Source organism: Furipterus horrens, unplaced genomic scaffold (genome assembly GCF_987537825.1).
Source record: "Furipterus horrens unplaced genomic scaffold, mFurHor1.1.pri manual_scaffold_17, whole genome shotgun sequence".
Classification (NCBI taxonomy): domain Eukaryota; kingdom Metazoa; phylum Chordata; class Mammalia; order Chiroptera; family Furipteridae; genus Furipterus; species Furipterus horrens.
The window spans coordinates 58,992,112-59,010,011 of NW_028327187.1; the positions used below are offsets into that span (position 1 = coordinate 58,992,112).

Sequence of the window (17,900 nt, forward strand, 5' to 3'; positions counted from 1 at the left end):
CTATCATTTAAATTTAAAGGGCAGATAAAGAGCTTACCAGACAAGAAAACACTAAAGGAGTTTATCGTCACCAAACCATTATTACTTGAAAAGTTAAAGGGACTTATTTAAGATAAAGAAGATCAAAAGTATGAATAATAAAATGGCAATAAAGACATACCTATCAACAATTAAATCTAAAAAACAAACTAAGCACACAAGAAGAACAGAGACAGAACCATGGATACAAGAGAGTTCTGATGGTTGCCAGATGGGAAAGGGGTTTGGGGGAATGGGTGAGGAGGTGAGGGGACTAAGAGGTATAAATTTGTAGTTACAGAATAGCCATGGGGATGTAAAGTACAGTATAGGAAATGGAGTAGCCAAAGAACATATGCATGACCCATGGACATGAACAATGGTGGGATTGCCTGAGGAAGTGAGGGGTGCTTGGTGAAAACTGGGACAACTGTAACAACAAAATCAATAAAATATTTAAAAATGGGACTTCTGGCCAAGATGGAGGCCTACACAGACACGCTACATCTCCCTCCACAACTAAGAAGGAATACAACTATCTTAAAACTAGAGACAACCAGAAGTTCCAGAGAATCGAGCTGCATGGAAGTCCAACAAACAAAGATATAAAGAAGAAATACTCAGGACATACAGAAGGTCCATAGACACATGAAAAAATGCTCAACATCATTAGCCAACAGGGAGATGCAAATAAAAACCACAATGAGATGCCATTTTACACCAGTCAGAATGGCCATCATCAACAAATCAACAAGCAACGAGTGCTGGCGAGGATGTGGAGAAACGGGAACCCTACTGCACTGTTGGTGGGAATGCAGACTGGTGCAGCCACTATGGAGAACAGTATGGAATTACCTCAAAAGATTAAAAATGGAACTGCCTTTTGAACCAGCGACTCCACTACTAGGATTATACCCGAAGAATCTTGAAACAACAATTCAAAAGAACTTATGCACCCCTATGTTCATTGCAGCACTGTGTACAATAGCTAAGTGCTGGAAACAACCTAAGTGCCCATCTGTAGATGAGTGGATCAAAAAACTGTGGTACATTTACACAATGGAATACTATGTAGCAGAAAGAAAGAAGGAACTCCTGCCATTTGCAACAACATGGATGGAACTAGAGAGAATTATGCTTAGTGAAATAAGCCAGGCAAAGAAAGAAAAATACCATATGATATCACCTAATACAGGAAACTAAAGAACAACACAGGGACTTCCGGCCAAGATGGAGGCTTAGACGGACACGCTAGGTCTCCCTCTACAACTATACAGGAATACAACTACTTCAAAACAAAGGATAACTAGAAATTCCAGAAAATAAAACTACACGGAAGTCCAACATATGAAATTACAAACCAACGGTGCCATTTGGGCAGGTAAGAGTTAAAGTGGGCAGTGCTGTTTGCGGTCGCACCCGGAGCGGCGGGCGGCGAGGAGTCCCGGTGGCCAAGCCCCTGGCCTGGCGGTGCGCGACCCGGCGAGGAGTCCCAGTGGCCAAGTCCCGGGGGGTGCGCGACTCCGGAGCTGGGGAGAGCGGCTACGCAAGCCCCTGGCGGTGCGCGACCCCGGCGAGGAGTCCCGGAGGCCAAGTCCCTGGCGGTGCGCGACCCCGGCGAGGAGTCCCGGTGGCCAAGTCCCGGGCGGTGCGCGACTCCGGAGCTGGGGAGAGCGGCCGCCGCATCGCCTTGAACAGTGAGGCCCAGGGGGGCGGGAGGACGGATCCCGGTCTCCTAGCTGAATAACTGTGTGAATCCATCTTGGACCCCCGCCCCCACAGAAAGCACCACAGGGCTACGAAATAGGTCGCGGACAAGCAGGCGCCGGTCGCTAATTTGTGACGCGTACGCAGGCACTGCCCCCACAGCCAGCCCAAGAAAACAAAAAGCATCTGTCAAAATGAGGCAGGCAACTTTAGAAATACCGGTAACACAACTCACCAGGCAGCAGATAGAGAACCTGACAGATGAACAGATAAGAAACCTGTCAGAGGCTCAGTTCTGGGCCATTGTTATCAGGTGGCTTACAGAATTCACAAAAGAGCAGGAAAAAGATATGAAAGAAGCGAAAAACTTTCATAACGAAAGGAACAAAACCGCATACGAGATAGAAGGAAAGGAAATAAAATCCAGAGTTCAATTCAACAAACTGGAATTTGGAGAAGAAGCAAGCAGTCAACCAATGCAGAGAGAGGAAATGGGAAGCAACAACGAAAGGATCAGAAACCTCTGGGACAGCTATAAAAGGCCCAACATAAGAATCATTGGTTTGCCAGAAAATGAGGAAGATGAACTAGAACTTGAAAAATTGAGTGAAAATATAATAAAGGAGAACTTCCCAGACTTGGGAAAGGGAATAGACCTGCAGGTCCAGGAAGCAAGGAGAGTTCCCAAGAGACTGGACCCAGGGAGAACCACTCCAAGACACATTATAATCAAAATGTCAAAAATTAAAGATAAAGAGAGAATCTTAAAAGCAGCAAGAGAGAAGAAAAGAATTATGTACAAAGGGGTCCCAATTAGACTATCAGCTGACTTCTCAAGGGAAACCCTACAGGCAAGAAGAAACTGGCAAGAAATATTCAAAGTAATGAAAATCCAAAACCTACAACCACGAATACTCTATCCAGCGAAATTGTCATTCAGAATAGAAGGACAGAGAAAGTGTTTCCAGGACAAAATAAAACTGAAAGAGTTCATTAGATCCAAACCACTGTTATATGAGATGTTAAAGGGACTGGTTTAAAAAAAAAAAAAACAGAAGCTAGGGAGATGAAACAAAGGCAAACTAAATAGGCAACGAGAGGGAAAGAGGAACTGTGGGTACGGGAAGCACATTGGGGGGAGGTCAACAGGGAGGGGGAATGGGGAAAGGGAGGGAGATAATATAGGAATTGGGGATCAAGGTAGGAGGGAATGGAATAGACGGAGAGAGGTTGGGAGGAACTGTATGCACAACTAATGGACATAATCTAAAAGGGGGGGACAACTGGAGGGAGGGGGGCCACCGGGTGGAGGGGAGCAGAGGGAAGGGAAATTGGCACAAATGTAATAATTTAATCAATAAAACACATTTAAAAAAAAAAAAAAAGAACAACACAAACAAAGGAACTAAATAGAACAAAGAGCAGAATAGCAGTCAATAGCGGGGAGGGGAGAGGGAGAGAAGGGGGATAAGTAAGGGAAGGGTTTAATTAAAGAGCCTGTATAAAAGACTCATGGACATGGACAACGGGGAGGGATATGATTGCGGGAGAGGGGGTGGATTGGGTGGGGGAGAGAAATTAGGGGAAAAGGGGACAACTGTAATTGAAAAACCAAAAAAAAAAAATAATAATAATAATAAAGTACAAATGACCAAATTAAAAAAAAAAAGAAGAAGAAGAAGAAATACTCATCCAGATAGGTAGGAGGGGCGGAGAGGACCCGGTGTGGTGGTGGCAGCAGCAGGCCAGTGGAAAGTGCAGTCACACACTATAAAAAGTGGGGAGGAACACCTGGGGAGCACTCCCAGCACCAGACCAGACCGCAAAGCTCAAGGTTCCAGTGCCAGGGAAAATAAAGCCTCACTGCTTTTGACTGTGCAAACCAGTGGGGGTTGGGGTGGAAGCAGAAGCTGTCAGTCTGTCAGCAGAGTCCACTTGTCTAAAGGGCCCCATGGTCCTAGAACATCCACAGACCCACCCACTCTGGGAACGACAGCCAGGGCAATAGCTAGAGAGGGGCCAGTCCCATACGGAAGTGGGAGAAGTGTCTGGAAAAGGGGCAAGTGCTAAGCAAGCGGCACTGTCCCTCTCAGACCCTTTCCCTACACACAGCGCCACAATGTGGTGAAATGGGTTGCCCGTACTGACATTTACCTGAATAGGCTCAACAATCTTGAGAAAGGAGAACAAAGTAGGAGGGATCACAATACCTGATATCAAACTATACTACAAAGCCACTGTAATTAAAACAGCCTGGTACTGGCATAAGAACAGACACATAGATCAATAGAACAGAATAGAGAAGCCAGAAGTAAAACCAAGTCCTTATGGTCAATTAATTTTAGACAAAGCGGACAGGAGCATAAAATGGAGTAAAAAAGTGCCCCGTCAACAAACGGTGCTGGGAGAACTGGACTAATACATGCAAAAAATGAAACTAGACCACCAACTTACACCGCACACCAGGATAAACTTAATATGGATAAAACACTTGAATGTAAGCTGTGACACCATAAAAGCCCTAGAGGAAAACATAGGAAGTAAAACTTCAGATGTCCAACGCAGCAATATTTTTGTCACTATATCTCCAAGGCAAGTGAAATAAAGGAAAGAATAAACAAATGGGACTACATTAAACTAAAAGGCTTCTGCTCGGCTAAAGAAAACATCAGCAAGATGAAAAGGGAAACAACCAAATGGGAAAACATACTTGCCAATGATACCTCAGACAAGAGTTTGATCTCTAAAATACATAAACAACTCATACAACTCAACACCAGGAAGACAAAAAAATCCAATTTAAAAATGGGCAAAGGACCTGAACAAATACTTCTCCAAGGAGGACATACAGAGGGCCCATAGGCATATGAAAGGATGCTCAACATCACTAACCATCAGAGAGATGCAAATTAAAACCACAATGAGATACCACCTCACATCACTCAGAATGGCCATCATTAACAAATCAATGAACAAGTGCTGGCAAGGATGCAGAGGAAAGGGAACCCTAGTGCACTGTTGGCTGGAATGCAGACTGGTGCAGCCACTGTGGAAAACAGCATGGAATTTCCTCAAAAAAAAAAAAAAAAACCTAAAAATGGAACTGCCTTTTGATCCAGCGATTCCACTGGTAGGATTATACCTGAAGAATCCTGAAACACCAACTCAATAGAATCTATGCACCTCTATGTTCATACAGTGTTATTTATGATAGCCAAGTGCTGGAAACATCCTAAGTGCCCAACTATAGATGAGGGGATCAAAAAACTGCGGTCCATTTACACAATGGAATAGTGTGCAACAGAAATAAAGAAGGAACTCCTACCCTTTGGGACAGCATGGATGGAACTGGAGAGTATTATGCTTAGTGTAATAAGCCAGGCGGTGAAAGACAGATACCATATTATCTCACCTATGACAGTAACCTAATTAACAAAACAAACAAGCAAAGCAGAACCAGAGGCATGGAAACAAGGAACAGGCTGACAGTGACCAGAGGAGAGTGGGGAGGGAGAGAAGGTGGAAAAGAAGGGGAAGGGACTAGTTAAGGATGATGTATAAATGACCCATGGACATGGATACCAGGGTGGGGACTGACTCTGCGAGCAATGGTTGATCAACAGGGGAAAAATTGGGGCAAATATAATAGAACACCAATAAAAAAATAAAAATAAATTTAAAGAAAAACAAATAAATGAAAGCTTGCAGGCTAAAGGGATTGGCAAGAAATATTCAAAGTTATGAAAAGCAAGAACTACAACCAAGGTTACACTACCCAGCAAAGCTATCATTCAGAATGGAAGGGCAGATATAGTGCTTCCCAGACAAAGTAAAGCTGAAGGAGTTCATCATCACAGAGCCATTATTATATGAAACGTTAAAGGGACTTACTTATTTAAGAAAAAGGATATCAAAACTATGAACATTAAAATGAAAACAGTATTACAATTATCAACAACAGAAGCTAGGGAATGGAACAAAGGTAAACTAAGCAGACAACCAGAGTGGAAACAGAATCATAGGTATGGGGAGCATGTGGCGGGAGGGCAGCTGGGAGGGGGAAGAGGGAGAGGGAGAGAAATGGTACAGGAATTAAGAAGCAAGGTAGGAGGGTGGGGAATAGACAGGGTGATGTTGAGAAGAGCTTTATGCACAACCCATGGACATGGACTAAGGGTGAGGGACTGCTGGAGGGAGGGGGTTTGCTGGGTGGAGGGGAGCAAAGGGAAAAGAAATTGGGACAACTGTAACAGCATAATCAACAGAACATACAAAAAATTTTAAAAAAATTTTATGTTTAACTAAAAAATAATCTCGTTGTCGTCGTCGGCAGCCGTCCGTCTCGAGAGACGATGGTGTAGCTTCTTAAGAGTCTATCTGCACCGCCGAGAATGGCTGTGCAGTCCGACTCGGGAGTGACATGGTTATCTGTCTCCTCCCGTGTTGAATCGACATCTTGTGATGACGCTGAAGCTACAGAGCCTGGGCAGGGTAATATGGAGGGTCTGCTGTTGCCCATGCAGCAGACCCCCCCTCTCTTCGCAGCTGAAGGGTCCAAGGGAAAGACGGAGTCGATACAGCTTGGGTTCAGGTGCGCCGCAGGAGTTGCCGGTGTTGACTACAACGTCAAACCGCCTTAGGGACTCCGGCTCCGGATTTTCTGTCGGGGTTTACTCCCTTAGCCTTTCCCCTGAAGAGGTATGCCGCAAGGCAGCGGAGGTTTTTTGGAGTCAGAGTTTTCCTTCTCTGATGTACCCTGACTGGAAGATCGAACCAGCGACACTTAGCTCGCAGGCCGACGCTCAATCCACTGAGCTAAACCAGCCAGGGCCCACTAAAAAATAATACTCATTATATAACTGATATATTTTATGAAACATATTTTCCAAAAAATAGTAAAAAGATTGAGTTTTATATTTTACATTACATTCCCATATATGCATGTTAAAATAGGTACAATAACACCTAAAGAACACACAGAATATGTTAATGTCCAAACAAGAATAGGAGGAAAACAAAATCAATCCAAAATAAGAGACAGAGGGAAAGTATCAGAAAATAGCGGATCATTCTGAAAGTTCAAAATAAGATATTTGAACTTATTTCTAGTATATCAATAACCACTCCATAGGTAAATAAACTAATTATCCAGGTAAAAGCAAAAAAATCATCAAAAAGGGTTTAAAAATAAAATGTAGTTATATGCTATTTAAAAGAGGCATCTAAGACATGTGGTCAAAAAAGAAAAGATTTTTTTTAAACACCAAAAGACAGAAATATACCAAGCACCTACTAGCCAAAATAAAACCAGAGTAGCAATGTCAATATCAGACAACATGAATTAAACAAAAAGCATTTCTTAACAACAAAACGTTACTTCATGATAAAAGGTTTGATTCAACAGGAAAATATGAAAACTATAATTGTGCATACACCTAATTATAGACTCCAAATATACATAGCAGATACTGGTAGAACTTTAAGGAAAAACTGACAATTTTGCCTTCATAGTTGGAGATTTTCAACATAACCTCATTCAGTAATTGATAGAAGGGCAGTGATAGCAACAAGTCCACAAGGATAAAGAAAATTTCAGCTCAAATAACTTTCATTCTGTAACAGAACCCCTGGGCTGCTCCGATTGAAACAGAACTCATGGGCTGTTTAGCTAGGGGCCCAATTGCCCACCGCCAGAATTATATAACTCTCAATACCAGAATTTAGTGAAAAGAAAAAGAACTGTTTATTTAACAGTTATATAGATTTAGACTATTTGCAGATTTCTGTCGTTAAGTCTTATGTTCTTTAAAACACCCACAAACACATAGTTCTGCCTCCCCCTACCAAACCAGGCTAGTTTTAGAAAAGTTAGAAATACCGTTTCCCTACTTCCTAGACACAGTTCAGCTTTACCGGTAGCTGCCAATCATTCAATTCTGATTGGGGAGGTCTTTCTGTGTTATGGTCGTCGTCGTCGTCGGCAGCCGTCCGTCTCGAGAGACGATGGTGTAGCTTCTTAAGAGTCTATCTGCACCACCGAGAATGGCAGTGCAGTCCGACTCGGGAGTGACACGGTATCTGTCTCCTCCCGTGTTGAATCGACATCTTGCGATGACGCTGGAGTGTCCTCTCCAGTGGAGCTGAAGCTACAGAGCCTGGGCAGGGTGATATGGAGGGTCTGCTGTTGCCCATGCAGCAGACCCCCCCCCTCTCTTCGCAGCTGAAGGGTCCAAGGGAAAGATGGAGTCAATACAGCTTGGCTTCAGGTGCGCCGCAGGAGTTGCCGGTGTTGACTACAACGTCAAACCGCCTTAGGGACTCCGGCTCCGGATTTTCTGTCGGGGTTTACTCCCTTAGCCTTTCCCCTGAAGAGGTATGCCGCAAGGCAGCGGAGGCTTTTTGGAGTCAGAGTTTTCCTTCTCTGATGTGCCCTGCCTGGAAGATCGAACCAGCGACACTTAGCTCGCAGGCCGACGCTCAATCCACTGAGCCAAACCAGCCAGGCTTGCATATAAGTAATGTCACAAATTTGTACTAACTTCATCTTGACCTTCAAAACTTCTGCCTCTTTACTTATTATTTTTTAAAGATTTTATTTATTTATTTTTAGAGAGAGGGGAAGGGAAGAAGAAAGAGAGGGAGAGAAACATCAATGTGTGGTTGCCTCTTGCACGCCCCAACTGGGGACCTGGCCTGCAACCCAGGCATGTGCCCTGACTGGCAATCAAACCGGCAACCCTTCAGTCCTCAGGCTGGCACTCAATCCACTGAGGCACACCAGCCAGGGCACTTCTGCATCTTTAATAATCTACTATTCCCATTTCCGCCAGGAGCTATTTCAAAATTTACACTCTCCTCAAATAAGATATTTTATTTGCTCCTCCTCACTCTCAACAGAAGACCTTGCCTCCAACTTGATTGAAAAATTGAAAACTCACCAAGACTACTAGTCAGGAATTCCCTCAGTTGTGTCACTTAATAACTCACAAATTTCTTAGCACCAACAACCATCCTTTTTGCTTATTGTCAGGAGAGGTATCTCTCTTCCTGTTGAAAGTAACTCTAACCCTGACCCCTAGTCTTATTTTGATACCTCTCCCCTCCACCCCCACAGGATTTATCATACTGCACATATCTCTTCTCCTACTACACTTAAATATCTTCCAGGCTCAGCCTCTTACTAGGTGGCTTACCTTAGCAAAACTACTTAACTTTTCCCTGCCCCAATTGTCTAATCTCTAAAATGGGCATGATGTAATTTTCCATAAATCCTTGCTCTAGTCATGCGACCCTGGGTAATTATTTGACTTCTTTGTGCCTCAGATTCATTATCTCTAAAATGGGAATAAAAGCGTTGTATATTTCACACTTACAGCACATTTCAGTTTGGTCTAGCCACATTTCCAGTGCTTCCTAGTCATATGATGTTAGTGGCTACCATATTGGACAGCACAAGTACAGAAAACAGTAGGTGCTCAGTAAATTATTTTTCAAGAATACTGATGAAAGAATAAAAAAGTTTCAGACACTCAGGACTGAAAAAAATACTTTCCATAATCTAAAATTTCTTTTTTTTATATTTTAATATCTCTGAAATAGGACTAATCCTGTAATTGATGTCATCTGACAATTCTAATGGTAGCATTTTTTCATAGTGGTTCATAAGATAATGATGCATCTTACAACTGATGGTATCTTAGAGCTGATAAGATACTGTGTATATAAAGCACCTAGTGTTTCACATATAAGCTTCACATAAACTATTATGTCTTACTCATATTTGTATTCCCAATACTAGTTCAACACCTGGCATAGTATGCAGTTAGTAAGTGCTCATTGAATGAATTTTACAGGATGCCTTGTCACCTCAAATTTTATCCATCTAAATCCAAATATATTTCTTCCAAACTACCTTTCTCACAAATTCCCTTTTAGTGTCATAGCTACCATCATTATGACTCATGCTGACTTACAAACTCAGATCTCCATTTCCTCACTATTTCCTTAATCCAATTTAAGTACCAGCTCATGTCAATTCTTCCTTTACAATTTCCCCTAAGATTTGTGCTTCCAATTTTTCCTTCTTCCTTCCACCACCTTGGTCTAGGACAGGGAGTCTACATTTTGGTCTCATTTTTAAATCCCTAAAAATTAGAAAAAACCCCAAAGAGCTTTTATTTACATATATTATATCTATCAATATTCACCATACTAGAAATTTTTAAATGTTTATTTCATTAAAAATAATAAACCCAATACATGCTAACATAAATGATGTATTTTATGAAAAATAACTATATTTTCCAAAAAAACAAAATTGACTAGAGTGACAGTTTTAAATTTCTACAAATTTCTTTAATGTTTTTGACATCAAAGAATACAGCTGGATTCTCTGCTTCTTCATTAAACATGTTAAGACATGATGTTTTTGATGGTTTCCAGATGGGAGGCGAGATTAGGAGAAGAGGTGAAAAAGGTGAAGCGATTAAGAAGGAAAAATTGGTAGTTACAGAACAGTCACAGGGATGTAAAGTACAGCATAGGGAATATAGTCAGTCGTTTTCGGCAGCCGTCCGTCTCGAGAGACGATGGTGTAGCTTCTTAAGAGTCTATCTGCACCACCGAGAATGGCTGTGCAGTCCGACTCGGGAGTGACACGGTATCTGTCTCCTCCCGTGTTGAATCGACATCTTGCGATGACGCTGGAGTGTCCTCTCCAGTGGAGCTGAAGCTACAGAGCCTGGGCAGGGTGATATGGAGGGTCTGCTGTTGCCCATGCAGCAGACCCCCCCTCTCTTCGCAGCTGAAGGGTCCAAGGGAAAGACGGAGTCAATACAGCTTGGCTTCAGGTGCGCCGCAGGAGTTGCCGGTGTTGACTACAATGTCGCACCGCCTTAGGGACTCCGGCTCCGGATTTTCTGTCGGGGTTTACTCCCTTAGCCTTTCCCCTGAAGAGGTATGCCGCAAGGCAGCGGAGGTTTTTTGGAATCAGAGTTTTCCTTCTCTGATGTGCCCTGACTGGAAGATCGAACCAGCGACACTTAGCTCGCAGGCCCACGCTCAATCCACTGAGCCAAACCAGCTTAATTAACATTTCTCCTTTTAAAAGCACCCAAATGACATCAGCATCATGGTGGACAGAGACCCATCTGTATCTCCCCTTAAAACTACTACAAATTAGATATCTGTAATTCAAAAAAGATTCCTCTGCTCAACAAAGGGATGCCTGGAGAGATCCATACATTAGTACATCTGAAGGAGGCCATATTAGAACGAGTAGGGGAAGGGATGTGGAAGGACAGGGACAGTGGCCAAATATGCAGCTGGGCACCTGTCCTGTGCCACTGAATGAGGAGCTGAACTGCAGCAGACACATGCACCAGCAGGGTAAGAGGCAAAGTACCAGAATCTCTGCCTAAGAATCTGGCTTCCTTTCCACCCCACACTGCCACAGAACTTGGTAGCAACAGCTTAAAGTTTTAAATGGCACAGTGGTGCCAGGGCCTATTACTAACAAGGGGGTAGTACTGCAGACTGGTGAACAAGTCTCCCTTCCCTCACCCATCTTGGCAGAACAGAGCAGAGGCAGCGGGGCCCAGTGGGTCAGTCTCTATTAGTAACAAGGAAGCAGCATTGGGAGATTGCAAAATCTATTGTAGTTCCCCACAACCCAGTTACATGCCCCCACATCCGTGGTGTTTCCCAAAGACCAAAGTAATCCAGACAGAGAGGGGACACCCACCAATCCAATACGTGGCAATTTCCATGATGAAAGCAATGCAGCCCCACAGTCATTCTATCAGTAAAACACCTACACCATAGCACCATCTACTGGAAAACAAGAGACCTCTACTCATTAACCTCCTTAATTAAGAGCAAACTGGTACCTAAACAAGAGTTCACTACCTGTAATATGTAAGCAGTGAAACAATCCATCTAGTACCTACAAAGTAAGATGGTAGCACAAAAAAGAATGAAGTCTCCAGAAACCAAACTCATGGAAAACTGTTATTAAGGGAACCCTATTGCACTATAGGTGGGAATGCAGAATGGGGTAGCCAATGTGGAAAACAGTATGGCGTTTCCTCAAAAATTGAAAAATGTAACTGCCTTTTGACCCAGCAATTCCACTTTTAGGAAGAAATCTGAAACACTGATTCAAAGAATATATGCTCCCCAATGTTCAGTGCAGCACTATTCACAATAGCCAAATTTGGAAGCAACACAAGTGACCATCAGTAGGTACGTGGATAATACAAGCTGTGGTACATGCCCTGGCCAGATGGCTCAGTTGGTTGGTATGTCTTCCCATAAACCAAAAGGTCCTGGGTTCATTTCCTGGTCAGAGAACAGACCTACGTTATGAGTTCTCTTACTTCCATGTTTCTCTAAAATAAGAAAAGAGACCAAGAAAGACAAAGGTCATATGATTTCACTTTATGTGGAATCTAATAAACAAAATAGAAAAAGACTCATAGATGCAGATAACTGACTGATAGTTGTCAGAAGGGGAGGGGTGCTGGAGGGCAGCAATATAGTCAGTAATATACCAACTATGTATGGTGTCAGGTGGGTACTAGATTTATCAGAGTGATCATTTAGTAAGTTATATAATGTCTAATTACTAATGTAATATTGAATGTCATCTGTAATTGAAAAATGAAAAAAATATTAAAGCCAAAAAAAGATAGTTGTTCTGACTGAAGTATACCTGAAGAAAATCTAGCCTTGACTATGATACTGGCTGAGTGTTTGTAATATATGGCCATTTTATTGAGTGTTTTAATCATAAATGGATGTTGTATCTTATCAAATGCTTTTTCTGCATCTATTAATAAGATCATATGACCTTTATCCTTTGTTTTGTTAATGTGGTGTATTATATTGATTGATTTGCGTATGCTGAACCATCTTTGCGCCCCTGGAATGAACCCCACTTGATGATGATGTATTATTTGATAATGTGCTGTTGTACAGTAGTTCCTCCCTATATCGTGGTTCACTTCTTGCGGCCTCACTGTATTGCGGGGTTTTAAAAAATATTATATTTAATTATTTATCGCAGATTTTTTGCTATATCGTGGGATTTTGCAGTACTGTATACATATGTTAAAGTTACATGGGTTTAAGAGTATAGAATAAATGTAAGGTTCCTACTTCGTGGGGGGATCTGAAACGTAATACCCGCTATAAGTGAGGGAATACTGCATTTGATTTGCTAATATTTTGTTTAGGATTTTTGCATCCATATTCATCAAAGACAGTGGTGTATAGTTTTCTTTTCTAGCGTTATCCTTGCTAGGTTTTGGTATCAGGACTATGTTGGCTTTGGATGCCCACTCTCAACACTCTTATTAACATAGTTCTAAAAGTCCTAGCCAGAGCAATCAGTCGAGAGAAATAAAAGGCATCCAAATTGGGAAGGAAAAAGTAAAAGTGTCACTTTTGGCAGATGACATGATTCTGTACATAGAAAACCCAAAAGACTCCACCAAAAAAAAACTATTAGATACAATAAACAAATAAAGTAATGCTGCAGGATACAAAATCAATGTACAAAAATCCACTGCTTTCCTATATACTAACAATGAAACTTCAGAAAAATAAATGAAAAAATTCCTTTTACAATTACAACCAAAAGAATAAAATACCTAGGGATAAACTTAACAAAGAATGTGAAGGACCTACATACTGAAAACTACAAAGCATCATTAAAAGAGATTGAGTGCTAACCAGCCTTGCTCAGTTGGCTGGGCATTGTCCAGCAAGGTGAAAGGCCTCCAGTTCAATTCCAGGTCGAGGTACATGCCTAGGTTGAGGGTTCAGTCCTGGGTTAGGGTGCATATGAGAAGCAACCAACTGATGTTTCTCTCTCACAGCAATGTTTCTCACCTGCTCTTTCACCCTCCCTTCCTCTCTCTCTCTAAAATTAAGTAAAATCTTAAAAGAGAGAGAGAGAGGGATTAAAAAAATGAAATGGAAAGATATTCCATGTTCATGGACTGGAATAATCAACATAGTTAAAATGGTCATATTACCCAAAGCAATACACAGATTTAATACAATCCCCATAAAAATTCCAATGTCATTTTTCAAAGAAATAGAACAAACAACAGTCAGATTTGTTTGGAACCACGAAGACCCCAAATAGCCAAAGCAATCCTAGGAAAAAATAATGGAACCAGAGGCCATGGGTGCTATGACTTGGTTGGAGTATCATCCTATAGACCAAAAAGATCATAGGTTCGATTCCTGCTTGGGCACAGACCCAGGTTGCAGGTTCAATCCCTAATCATGGCACGTATGAGAAGGCAACCAATTGATGTTTCTCTTTCACATCCATCACTCTTTCCTCTCTCTCTAAAAGCAATGAAATAAAAAGGCCTCTGGTGAAGATTTTTAAAAAATGAAAGAAAAAAAAAGAATGGAGCCAGAGGTATCATATTATCTGACTTCAAATTATACTACATAGCTACAATAATCAAAACAGCATGGTACTGGCAAAAGAACAGACACACAGACCAATGGAATAGAATTGGGAGCCCAGAAATAAAACCACAGGTATACGGACAAATTATTATATTTTTGACAAAGGAGCCAAAACACACATGGAGAAAAGAACGTCTCTTCAATAAATGGTGGTGGGAGAATTGGAAAACCACATGCAAAAAAATGAAACTAGATTACCATTTGTCCCCTTGTACAAAAATTAATTCAAAATGGATCAAAGACCTATATAGAAGATCTGAAACAATAAATGACATAGAAGAAAACACAGGTACTAAACTTATGGACCTGGGTCGTAGAGAACATTTTATGAATTTGACCCCAAAGGCAAGGGAATTAAAGGCAAAAATATATGAACGAGACTATATCAAACTAAAAAGCTTCTGCACAGCAAAAACGAAACAAAACAAAACAAAAAACCCATCAACAAAACAAAAAGGCAACCAATCAAATGGGAGATATTTGCAAACAACAGCTCCGATAAGGGGTTAATATCCAAAATATACAAAGAACTCATACAACTCAACACCAAACAAGCAATCCAATTAAAAAATGGGCAGAGAACCTGAACAGATACCTCTCCCAAGACATACAAACAGCCATCAGATATATGAAAAAATGCTCAACTTCACTAGCTATTTGGGAAATGCAAATCGAAACTACAATCAGATACCCCCAATACAACTGTTAGAATGGCTATTATCAACAAGACAGGTAATATGTTACCAGTGTTGGAGAGGTTGTGGAGAAAAAGGAGCCCTCATTCATTACTGGTGGGAACGTAAACTGGTATAGCCAGTATGGGAAAGTATGGCAGTTCCTCAAAAAATTAATAATAGTTACCATATGACCTAGCAATCCCTCTCCTGGGTAGCTACCCAAAAAACTTAATATACAAAGACATGAATATACATTCATATACAAAGATTTATGCACCCCTATGTTCACTGCAGCATTATTCATGGTGGCCAAGACATGGAGACAACCAAAGTGTACTTCAATAAAGGATTGGATAAAGAAGATATGGCACAGGGAAGAGGGGTGGAGGGAATGATGGAAAGAAGGGGAAGGGATTAATCAAAGAACATGTATGAATGACCCATGAACACAGACAACGGTGTGGGGAATAATTGTGGGAGTGGGGATTGGGCTGAGTGGAGGAGGGCAAAGGGTGAAAAATTGGGCCATCTCTAATGAACAAGAATAATAATAAAAAAACTAAAAAAAGATATGGTACATATATACTATGGAATACTACTCAGCCATAAGAAAAGATGAAATACTGCCACTTGTGACAACATGGATGGACCCTGAGAATATTATGCTAAGCAAAATAAGTCAGTCAGAAAAAGCTAAGAACCATATGATTTCACTCATATGTGGGACGTAAAACTAAAACTCATAGACACAGACAACAGTATGATGGTTACCAGAGGGAAAAGGGTCGGGATAGTAAAGGGTAAAGGGGGCCAAATATATGGTGACGGAAAATGATCTGATTTTGGGTGGTGGGTACACAATACAATATACACATCATGTATCATAGAAATGTGCATTTGAAATCCATATGACTATTAATCAATGTCACCCCAATACATTTATTTTAAAAATCTAGCCTTGTCCTGGCTGGTGTGGCTCAGTGGATTGAACACTGGCCTGTGATCCAAAAGGTCGCTGTTTCAATTCACAGTTGGGGCACATGCCCGGGTTGCGGGCCAGGTCCCCAGATAGGGGTGTGCGAAAGGCAACTGATGGATGTTTCTCTCCATCTCTTACCCTCTCTTTAAAACAAATAAATAATAAAATATTTTTAAAAATATAGCCTCACACAGATATGTAGTTATAAAAGAAAGGAATATTTTAATGGGCTTTTCAGAAAATTGTGGATATTAAGTCTTTGGTACTACACCAAAACTTAATTAAGTAGTAGTGCCTTAAGGGTTAGCTGCGATGTGAAATCTAAAAACATATCTTTTACTCTGTTCCCTTAAAAGTCATTGCCATATATTGCATTTTGGATAAATCTTTTACCCATGCATGACTTTATAATATCATCTGGAAAATACTGCTTCAATGAGTTCCAAATATTGACCCATTCCATTACACAATATCTAAAAATCACATTCATTATCACTGCTACTACCAATCTCATCAGAAAAGTCTTTAAGTACCAGGAAGCCATCAAGTTTACAATGGCAGATACAAACTTTCCAAACTTCTAATTTTCACTTGAAAGTTCAAATTTTATCATTGGCAACAAATATTGCCATTTCTTTTCTTTACCCTTTATTGAACTATGGTTTTGACTGTAAAATGGGCTTACTGGGACATAAAATAAGGATATAAAATTTTCTTTTTTTCCCCATTCTACTTTTTAAATTTATTTTATTTTTAACTTTATAGCCCCATTTTCCACCTCCCTTTGCTCATCTCTGCCCAGTCCCCGCCCCACTCCCTCTGGACATCACCATATATATGTTCTATGGCTAATCCCTTCATACAGGCTTGCCTTCTGCCAAATACCCAAGCCTGAATTACCATAGTTTATATGTCAGTCATTCTTTCAATTTAAAATGGCATTCCATGAAAAAAGGCAGATAGTTTAGCTCACAAGTCAGTCATACAAGTGCTTTTCCTAAGGATACCTATTGTACTTTAATATGCAGAAGAGATTTATTTGTACTTCCCATTTCATTCCAAAGAATATTAAAGACAAATCTCAACAGTCAAAATTTAATAAAATGAATTATTACTGCTTCATTTGGGACATTTAAAAAAAATCTTCACCCAAAAACATGTTTATTGATTTGAGAGACAGAAAGAAAGAGGGAGAGGGGGAGGGAGAGAGAGAGAGAGGGGGAGGGAGAGACAGAGAGAGAGACAGAGGGAGAGAGGGAGAGAGGGAGGGGGGAGAGAGACAGAGACAGAGAGAGACAGAGATGCCCCCCATACCAGCACTGAGCAGGGATCAAACCCACAACCTTTTGGTGTATGGGACAATGCTCCAACTGAGCCACCCAGCCAGGGCTCATTTGGGACATTCAAAAGTGAAACCAGCATTTTTGTTTTTTACTGCAGTGAAGATTACAATGACCACTAGTACAGCCTGGCTTCACTGTTCTGATTTGTGCAAAGGCACCAGCAGTTTTATCTACCATTGCAAATGTAAACAGTGAAAATGGCACACAACATCTTGATATTGCTATAAAAATAATTTTGACCTCTCAGACTTCCTGAAAGGGTCTCAGGGAACCTCAAGTGGTACGCAAACCATATTTGAGAACTGCCAGCTTAGGACATTATCACGTTATACCTAGATTATCGTATTAGTCTCCTAACTAGTCTTCCTGATTCTAGCCTCCCTTCTAATTCACGTTGTTTGGCACAACTGCATATAGCTTTTTACAATATTCCTTCCAACAAATTCTGCCCAAACTTTTTCAATGACTTCCCCACTGGATAAAGGATAAAGATCAATTACTTAATTTCACATTCAGAGACCTCTACACCTCCTCACCCAACTTTTCAAGCTTTACCACCTACCAGCATCGGACACCAACTGTGAGTCCATCTATTTAAGGTCTCCTGAAACACAATTTAAACATCTCACAACTTTGCTTGAAATATTCTTGTTATATCAAACATCATTAATTAATCAATTAATTAAT

At 41.0% G+C, this 17,900-nt stretch overlaps 1 protein-coding gene across 1 annotated transcript in view; it reads right to left on the minus strand.

The window, feature by feature from the left end:
• CENPI (centromere protein I) overlaps positions 1–17,900 on the minus strand; it is a 78,278-nt gene that overhangs the window by 49,225 nt on the left and 11,153 nt on the right. The gene's annotated exons all lie outside the window — the stretch shown is intronic.